The sequence below is a fragment of the Camellia sinensis genome, chromosome 11, assembly GCF_055761805.1.
Source record: "Camellia sinensis isolate YWXY chromosome 11, ASM5576180v1, whole genome shotgun sequence".
In the NCBI taxonomy this organism is placed as follows: Eukaryota; Viridiplantae; Streptophyta; class Magnoliopsida; order Ericales; family Theaceae; genus Camellia; species Camellia sinensis.
The window spans coordinates 140,883,354-140,891,285 of record NC_138971.1 but is presented as its reverse complement, the minus strand read 5'-3'; the positions used below and the strand labels follow the sequence as shown (position 1 = coordinate 140,891,285).

At 36.7% G+C, this 7,932-nt stretch overlaps 1 long non-coding RNA gene across 1 annotated transcript; it reads right to left on the bottom strand.

Annotated features, from left to right (window-relative positions):
- Nucleotides 1–5,561: 5,561 nt before the first annotated feature.
- Nucleotides 5,562–7,243, bottom strand: LOC145802913 (uncharacterized). The gene is made up of 2 exons (XR_014344689.1): nt 6,764–7,243; nt 5,562–6,112 (listed from the first exon to the last, which is right to left on the bottom strand). It is a non-coding gene; the product is annotated as an uncharacterized LOC145802913 (long non-coding RNA).
- Nucleotides 7,244–7,932: the final 689 nt, after the last annotated feature.

Sequence of the window (7,932 nt, the reverse complement as noted above, 5' to 3'; positions counted from 1 at the left end):
TTTACTTCGGTCATGTTGGAGTTCGGCCGTTGTAAAAACCATCTCACTTGATTTAAGCAGTGAGGGGGGTGTTGAAGGATAAGCATTATCTTTCAGGAGTATGAATCCTAGGAGGACTCTGCATGGAGAAGTACAAGTCCTACTAAGATTGTGCCACACGAAACCTATAAAAACTCACAAACATCACCTTTGGAGAGGTAACACACAACTTTGCTTTCTGAATACACAGAGCTTTTGTCTATTTGTCAAGCTTACTGACTTAGGCATCAAAGAGGTTTCCGGCACACACCCGCCGACTAGCTCACGTTTGTGTTTTCAGGTGATAAAGCGACGACGTATAGAGGAGCGCAAACTTGATCAACAGAATTATACGAGAAGGTTTATTTCTTTTCCGTACAGAGCTCGTGTATGTGATGAATTTTTTTTTTATTATTTATTAAATAGTCATGTCCCAAAACGATATCGCTTGAGACACTACAAAGCATATAGAGAAAAGCCATTATAAAGAACTTGAACTCGGAAAGAACTGGTATCCAAATTTACACGTGATATAATTGCTTTAACGAAATAGCTTGTAAATTCTAATCAGTTATTAACAACAAACTGTTAGATAATGTCTCAATGGGACCACATAATTAAATGTGGTGTTATCATTTATAAGAAGCCTACAATTTAAGTGATTCAATTTAGTTAATAGGCTTAAGGGTATATATGTGTTATGGACCTAATGTGTAGATACTAATTGTATAATTTCTATTTCTATGAGGGGCAGAAATAGAAATTAAAACATATTGGTTAAAGTTGGTTTTCATTACCTTTCAGTTTTAAAACCAATAATAATAATGGTTAATTTATTAGTTTTTATTACCTTTCAGTTATAAAACTAATAATGGTTAATTTATTGGTTTTTATTACCTTTCAGTTATGAAACCAATAATGGTTAATTTATTGGTTTTCATTACCTTTCAGTTATGAAAACCAATTACAACCTTTAAAAGGTTATGGTCCCTATTCCTTCCCAAGAGTGAAAAAACAAGAATACTGTTTTGTTTTCTAAATCCTCTCAAGGAGAAACATAAGGCACATAAGGGAAAGGATTAGAAGGCAATAACATAGTCAATATCAAAGGTTTTATTGACAACCAGACGCTTCCGTTTAACCGTTCATCGATGGATTCAGGTATGTTGTTTTAGTCTTGTTTTCTTGATGATATACATGGTAAATGATCCGAAACATGAAGTTCTGAAATTTATGTTAACAAGTGGTATCAGAGCGGTTATATCATGTGTATCATCAGAATAGATATGCTTTTATTCATCCTATTTAGTTTCTTGGAATCAGATTCTGTTTTTTGTATTTCTGTTTTTCCCTTTGCTGCAAATTATGTTTTGTTTTCTGGAAATGGAACATAATTCGGATGGGTGGTTCATTTTTCAAATGGTGAACATCATGTATTTATATAAATATGTATATAATTGGGATTGCTGCAGATTATATAACATATACGGGGTAACAAATTTAGAAATCTTTAAATTTAATGTAATTTCATACAACGTCTACAGAAATTTAATTTTCTAATGTTCTAAATATAAGTCAATTCAAACAAGATGTCACAAAAGTGATCTCTCTTGTCTTGATTGTTTTATATGGAATGTTTTGAAGTTCATGTCTGTGTATCTCATGCGGGTATTTATCAGTCCAAAGACATGATTAATACTTGGCAGAATTACACACACATTTTGTGGTGATAAACATGTGCCAATTGTCAAGGAAACCTAATGTGAATAATAAATCCATCAAAAGATAGATTTGTTATTTGACATAACTTATTGTCAATGTTTGATCATTACAACAAGAATACCACTTACAGTTAATATCACTGCCCAAAGGCTTGGTATTAATGTTGTGCTAGGTATCTTGAGATGTTGTTATTAAATTAATTTATTTAGAGATTATCTGTTTGGTAACTTAATGTGAGCATAATTGTTTAAAAGGTTATCCTGTTGAGGCGAGGCCTTATAAACCTCATGAACGAAAATTGGACTCTAAAACCATTAGCAGCTACTTTATTGGCTATGCCGAACGATCACGGGGTTACAAGTTTTATGATCCCACAAATAGGTCAATATTTGAGACGGGAATTGCAACATTTTTTTAGGATGTTGAGTTTGGGGGGAGAAATCCAGTTAGAGACATTGTCTTTGAGGAGGAAGCAGGAGTAATCCCACTTCCTACTACTACTTTTGACCAATCACAGGTTCCTATACCTGTCATTACTCGAGAAGTAATTTCGGATCCTCGACCAGACAATGTTGTTCAAGATAATATAGTTCAAACCCCCATTCAAGATGAGGTAATTGTTCCTGACCCATTCAAGATGAGGTAATTGTTCCTGAGGAACAAACTCTACAACCTCAACCTCAAGAATCTGTGCCATTAAGGCGATCCACCAGAGAAAAGAGATTTGCATTTTCAGATGATTATATTGTATATCTCCAGGAACATGAGGTAGAAAATGGAATGTCGAAAGATGATCCAATCAACTTTCGTCAAGCCATGGAAAGTTCCAACTCTCATAAGTGGATAGAAGCCATGAATGAAGAATATAAGTCTATGCAAGACAATAAAGTTTGGGAACTTGTCTCATTACCAGTTGGTGCGAAGCCCGTAGGTTGTAAATGGATATTTAAAACCAAAAGGGATTCAAATGGTAATGTGGAGAGGTATAAGGCACGTCTTGTAGCCAAAGGCTTTACTCAAAAAGAAGGAATTGACTTTAAAGAAACTTTCTCTCCAGTTTCTTCGAAAGATTCTTTTAGGACAATTATGGCGCTTGTTGCATATTTTGATCTTGAGTTGCATCAAATGGATGTCAAAACAGCTTTTCTTAATGGTGACATTAAAGAAACAATTTATATGGTGCAGCCAGAAAACTTTGTGTCAGGAGACCCAAAGAATATGGTTTGCAAATTGACTAAATCCATCTATGGACTCAAACAAGCTTCTCGTCAGTGGTACTTCAAATTTCATCAAGTTCTCACTTCGTATGGTTTTGAAACTAACGTTGTTGATGAATGTGTGTATCACAAGTTCAGTGGGAGTAAACACATATTTTTGGTTTTATATGTTGACGACATATTGCTTGCCACAAACGATATAAACTTATTGCATGACACCAAGAGATTTCTATCTAAGAATTTTGAAATGAAAGATCTTGGTGATGTTTCCTTTGTATTAGGAATCGAAATACTCCGAGATCGTTCTCGGGGTATTCTGGGATTATCACAAAGGAGCTATATCGAAAAAATACTCATTAGATTTGGCATGCAAAATTGTAAATCAGGTGAAACCCCGGTTGCTAAGGGAGACAAGTTTAGTCTCAGCCAATGCCCGAAGAACAATCTTGAAATTCAAGAAATGCAGAAGATTCCTTATGCCTCAGCTGTAGGGAGTCTAATGTATGCTCAAGTATGTACGCGTCCAGATATTGCGTTTATAGTTGGCATGTTAGGCAGATATTTAAGTAATCCTGGCATGGATCATTGGACAGCAGTCAAGCGTGTTATGCGATATTTACAGAGAACAAAGGAATATATGCTCACATATAGGAGATCGGATAAGTTAGAGGTCATTGGATATTCCGACTCCGATTTTGCTGGATGCCAAGACAGTAGGAAATCCACATCAGGCTATATTTATCTGTTAGCTGGCGGAGCAATTTCTTGGAGGTCTGCAAAGCAGACGCTCATAGCTTCATCCACCATGGCTGCAGAATTTGTAGCATGTTATGAGGCATCAAACCAAGGGATATGGCTGCGGAATTTTGTCACTGGGTTGCGTATTTTGGAAGGCACTGAAAGACCACTTAAGATATATTGTGACAATAAGTCTGCAGTTTTATATTCCAATAACAATAGGAGCTCGACAAAATCAAAGCATATTGATATCAAGTTCCTAGTTGTAAAAGAAAGAGTGCAGAGTGGACAGATTTCCATAGAGCACATTGGGACAAACTCCATGATAGCGGATCCACTTACGAAGAAACTACCACCCAAGGTCTTTCATGAGCACACTGCTCAGATGGGTGTTGTTCTATTTGAGAACATTCTGGTTTAGTGGGAGTTTGTATTTATATTACTGCTTTATGTCAGTCTTGAGTTTTATCTATGTAATTAGATTAATTTCTGCAGAAATGAAGTATTCAATTTATTACGCTCTGTTACGTATTGTGAAGTATTGATCTTAATAAAGTTAAGTAGGACCAGTTGGAAATAGGCATGTATGGATCACATCACATGTAATTTCCATGCTACGCATCCATGATTGATCTATGTCATTTAGCTGTATTCGTATACGTGACCATTGGTGGGTCGAGTTACGATTAATGTAACGAAGACCGCTTTGATCCTATATTAATATAGTTAATGGACAAGATTGTTTGGATACCCTCAAGTTATGATAACAAAATTCTGAGCTCACTAAAGTTAAGCACATTTTTCAGGATACATATGTGGTCCAGTGGGAGATTGTTAGATAATGTCTCAATGGGACCACATAATTAAATGTGGTGTTATCATTTATAAGAAGCCTACAATTTAAGTGATTCAATTTAGTTAATAGGCTTAAGGATATATATGTGTTATGGACCTAATGTGTAGATACTAATTGTATAATTTCTATTTCTATGAGGGGCAGAAATAGAAATTAAAACATATTGGTTAAAGTTGGTTTTCATTACCTTTCAGTTTTAAAACCAATAATAATAATGGTTAATTTATTAGTTTTTATTACCTTTCAGTTATGAAACTAATAATGGTTAATTTATTGGTTTTTATTACCTTTCAGTTATGAAACCAATAATGGTTAATTTATTGGTTTTCATTACCTTTCAGTTATGAAAACCAATTACAACCTTTAAAAGGTTATGGTCCCTACTCCTTCCCAAGAGTGAAAAAACAAGAATACTGTTTTGTTTCTTAAATCCTCTCAAGGAGAAACATAAGGCACATAAGGGAAAGGATTAGAAGGCAATAACATAGTCAATATCAAAGGTTTTATTGACAACCAGACGCTTCCGTTTAACCGTTCATCGATGGATTCAGGTATGTTGTTTTAGTCTTGTTTTCTTGATGATATACATGGTAAATTATCCGAAACATGAAGTTCTGAAATTTATGTTAACACAAACTTATTAGAGAATTAAAAAATATATATATTTAAAATTTTACACAATATATAGATGTGAATAATTATATGATGTGAGTCCTTATAATCCTTGATAATCTTGTTTGGAGTTAACAATAAAGAATTTTAAATCATCATTATCTAAGATTAAAAAACTAAAAACAAAGCAATATATATACATCGATTGCAAAACCATTGTAAATAAAATTTTAAAAAATCGTTGTTTTCAACAAAATAATAATAATAATTGCAAAGCACTAGTTGTTTAAAAATTAGAAAATATGCAAGGTGATAAGTTTTATCCTTTCACAATGTATCTGTGCTAGGTCATTCAACACTCATTAAACCACAATTATATTACTACTTGTAAAAGGAAATAGGAAGATCAACTTTCGAGCAATTTCTCAATGACAAGTTGTACAAAAGGCATGAGACCTATAAAGGCTTAATAAGCGCAACAATTTACATAATGTTGGATTGCCAACATCCACACAACATAAAGTTTGCCCCATGTTATATCTAGAAACTGAAAATAGGCATACCTGCATCGCTTGAAGAAAAACAAAGACAGACAAACACTCCAAAAACCCACTGCAAATCCTATTGCCATGCACCCATAAAACCAATCCACTTCATGTTCTCCTTTGTCTACTTTGTTTCTTCCTTCATTGTTGATTGATTCACCATCAACTCTGCATTTCTGCGACGCAGAGGTCCACAAAGTTTGTTGCCAATAAAACTAGAAGCATATAACTTTGGAGTTGGGTGCTTGATGGAATTTTACCAGACAAGTTATTGTAAGATAAATCAAGATAGTTTAGGAAAGCCAAACCGGACATGCTTGGAGGGATTTCTCCAAAGAGTTGATTTCTTGAGAGATCAACAGATTCCAATAACTGCATGTCACCGATCTTCTGGGGGATCATTCCTGTGAAGTAATCTCGAGATAGATTTATTAGTTGCAAGCCCAACAAACTTGTTAGTTGCTCAGGGATATCTCTACAGAAAAATTGTTGCTTGAAAGGTCCATGTTGGTTACAAGTGCGAGAATATATACTCGCTTTTTGTCACCAGAATTACATCATCTTGGATGCTTACGTAATAAGAAGAATAAAAACTCCAGTAAGTTAAAGGTTTGTATTGTGACCGTAGCCTAAACAATAAAGATTCAAACTTTCCATAAACTATTCATTCTTGCAATTTCAATAGCATATCAACAAGAAATTGATCTGCTAAAAAGATGAATAAAATGAATTTATGTCTTAAATAAGAGAAAATTATTATCAAGCGGGTTGTGTCAATCGTCAACTATTCATATCATTCTACTAGAAAAAAGACCCAAATTGCTCTGGGTCAAGATTCAATCACCCATTTGATTGTTTCTCAGGAAAATCAGAAGTCATCTATGATATTATAAGACAACATTTTTTCTCTCCTTTCCTTCTGTTTTATTTGGCAACCAAACAGAACAAATTTATCCATCAATGTGCAACTTCCACCAATAATTCAGGCAATCAAAAAAAAAAAAAAAAAAAAAAAAAAAAGGAGAACAAAGAGAAGAGTGTGAAGATCATCAAACCTGCAAGAGCTTCGAAGCAGAATTCAAAAACTCAGAACTAAACCCATTGCTCTGTCCATACAGATCACCCATTTCATCCCCATTACACCCCTCTCTCTCTCTCCAAAAAACACTCCTCCGAAACCCTAACCTCCCCAAACCTCGCGGCCTCCTAACAACACTCTCCTCCACCGTGACAATCGGAAAATTCCTCAAACTCCGACCTCGTCATCATGAAATTCAACATCTCATGATCCCTCTCCTCAATCTCTCTCCTGAGTCCTTCAACATGTTGCCTCATCTCATCCACGGACTTCTCGAATGTAGAAGATTTTGAGAGTGGTGGTGATCGGGGAGTTGTTCTACAGTTGTGGGTTGGTGGTGTGGGTCTTGTTCTTTTGGTTGTGCCGCCATTACTCTCTCTCCTCCCCCCTCTCTCTCTCTCTCTCTCTCTCTCGTTGGGGGAAACGTGGGTCGGGTTTTTCTTCTGTATTGCTTAGGTGCCGTTTGGTAACACTTACGTTTTCTGTTTTCTGTTTATATTTACAAAAATTTAAAAAACTCAAATAAAAACTTGTTTAGTAAAATTTTTGATTTATAAATCAGTGGTCTCAGTTTATAAATTTGGCTAAAAAATGAAAACACAAAAAATGTGTTTCCATTTTAAGTTTTCAATTTTTTTTTTTTTTTTTACCACCCAACACTAGCCACCACCCGCCACAATTTTCCACCACCGTCTTCTGCCACCACCACCCACCACCCACCCCCCACCCCCCACCACCGCCTGCCACCACCACTCACTACCCACCTGTCACCACCACCCACCACCATCCACCTGCCACCCACTCGCCACCACCATCCACCCCTCGCCACCACCACCACCACCACCCACTGCCCACCTGCCATCCACCCGCCACCACCCACTACCCGCTACTACCATCCACCGCTCGCCACCACCACCTGCCACCTACTTGCCACCACTACTCACCACCCACCACTACTACCACCACCACCCACTTGCTACCACCTACCACCTGCCACCGTCACCCACTCACCCACCACCACCACCATCACCACTACTCGCAACCACCCACCACCACCACCACCACCCACCACCCGCCGCCACCACCACCACCGCCACCACCCACTTGCTACCACCCATCACTCGCCACCGTCACCCACCCACCCAC